Consider the following 2500-nt stretch of genomic DNA (forward strand, 5'->3'; position numbering starts at 1 on the left):
AGGCCGATACACACATTAAAAAATGAAAAAGTAACCATCACCGCGAAGGATTTTCCTCAAAAGACAAATCAGCAAGAAGTATGTCCAATCCCCGGGGCCCATCGCCCCTCCAAATTAATGGAGGGGTCGGATAGAAATTTATAGAAATGTTACTTTTGTGAAACCCCTAGCCGACGAGAGAACTCTCACCGGTTTCGAAGTTCCATTTTCACATTCCGACCTGGGATGTTATGACTCCTCGGCCCACACTGCGAACGCGTCCCACACCCCTCCAAGTTTATCAGGAATTTCACCTGAGCTTGCAATAGAGATCGAGCGCGGTGGCGGTCACAGTGGTGGTCGACCAGGCGGAGCTTGAACGGCCTCGGCAAACACTTCTCCCCACCCTCCCAAATGAATGAGAGAATGGCTTGACAATACCGAGGCCATCGCCCCCCGCCAAAAATGGTTACTAGCTCTTGGGACTCGCTGCGACGTTACGCGTATCGGCACAAGACCAACCCTCTTTTTCCAGTCGCCCGCGCACCAAAAAAAATTTTGGCAGCGGGACTCACAATCCTTGACAGCCAGCTCACCATATAATACTCGGCGACCCTCCGCGGGACCTCCTCAGAGGGTCGCGTCGCCGGGAAACTAACCCCCACTCCTCACTGATCCAAGGTAACACGCCAGAAGTATCCAGGTAACCCCAGTAGTATCCAGGTATCCCCCTGCGAACGTCGGTACTGGGCTCAAAGAAGGCAGCGAGCAGTCGGGACCCGTAGGCACCGAGCAACCGTCACCCCCTCACGACTTTTCCCGAGACGCTTCAGAGGAACCCTTCCCCACATAGTACTCTCTGTGGGATTCGGCAGGCCCCCGTCCTACTGCACTAAGGAAGTTCCGAGACACACTTTTTTTTGTGGAAGACCACCCACCCTCCCTGTCCTGCCTGCTATCCCCGCCGCGACTCCTGGTCCCGGCCCTCCTCCCCGACTTCCTCCTTGTCCCGCTGCGAGTCCCGGACCTCCTCCCCACTACCTACTCCCGCCGCGAGTCCCAGTCCCGGCCTTCCTCCTCCTCCTCCTCTTCCCTAGTCCCGGCGCGAGTCCCGGACCTCCTCCCCACTTCCTAGTCCCGTCGCGAGTCCCGGACCTCCTCCCCTCTTCCTAGTCCCGGCGCGAGTCCCGGACCTCCTCCTTCTCTTCCTTGTCCTGCCGCGAGTCCCAGTCCCGTCGCGAGTCCCGGACTTCCTCCTTCTCTTCCTTGTCCCGCCGCGACTCCCTAGTCCCGTGGCGAGTCCCGGACTTCCTCCTCCTCTTCCTTGTCCCGCCGCGACTCCCTAGTCCCGTGCGCGAGTCCCGGACTTCCTCCTCCTCTTCCTTGTCCCGCCGCGACTCCCTAGTCCCGGCGCGAGTCCCAGTCCCGTCGCGAGTCCCGGACTTCCTCCTCCTCTTCCTTGTCCCGCCGCGACTCCCTAGTCCCGGCGCGAGTCCCAGTCCCGTCGCGAGTCCCGGACTTCCTCCTCCTCTTCCTTGTCCCGCCGCGACTCCCTAGTCCCGGCGCGAGTCCCAGTCCCGTCGCGAGTCCCGGACTTCCTCCTCCTCTTCCTTGTCCCGCCGCGACTCCCTAGTCCCGGCGCGAGTCCCAGTCCCGTCGCGAGTCCCGGACTTCCTCCTCCTCTTCCTTGTCCCGCCGCGACTCCCTAGTCCCGGCGCGAGTCCCAGTCCCGTCGCGAGTCCCGGACTTCCTCCTCCTCTTCCTTGTCCCGCCGCGAGTCCCGACCTCTTGTCCCGCTCCCTTGCCCAAGTCCCGACTCCTGGCTGTCTCGACCTCGTTGGCCGCCCAGTCTTCCGCATAGGTGGAAATAAATAAATAAATCATTTTTTAAAAATCAATTTTAAAATTAACTCCCTGTCTCGACTCCTTGCTGGCCGCCCAGTCTTGCGCCTAGACAGAAATATAAATAAAAATAAAAATAAATTGGTGAATTAAAAATATTAAAGTAATTTAATTAACTGGAATAAGGTAGAAAAATAAAAGGCAGAAGAATACTAAATTGATTTTTTCAAGTGCCACGTGTTACCTTGCTGATGTGGCTGCCACGTGGTAGTCCATGTCATGTCAAAAATCCACTAAATCGTTTACATGTCACTTTGGAGATAAATTTGTGTGTGTGCAATCAATTGGTTGTACAAATATGTTAATGACTTGCTAACTAATGCATCGTACAGGTAATCATTGCCCACTAACTAATCCATCACCACTGAAACTTAATGTCTTCAATTCTTCATCCTTCACACTCCACATCCAATTTATTTTTGTTTGTGTGAATTCTTAAATCTATCTTCTCTTTACATACTCCAAGCCCAACTTTCTAAACCCTTTATATAATCTATGTGAATCCTAGAATCTAGGTTTATATACCCCATGCAAACCCTAAAACCCTAAACCCTAAACCCTAACCCCTAACCCCCCCTCAACTCATACTTTGTTCTTTTAATCATACAACCTAGACTCT

This window comes from Physcomitrium patens, chromosome 20, assembly GCF_059467195.1.
Source record: "Physcomitrium patens ecotype Gransden chromosome 20, ASM5946719v1, whole genome shotgun sequence".
NCBI classification, from domain to species: domain Eukaryota; kingdom Viridiplantae; phylum Streptophyta; class Bryopsida; order Funariales; family Funariaceae; genus Physcomitrium; species Physcomitrium patens.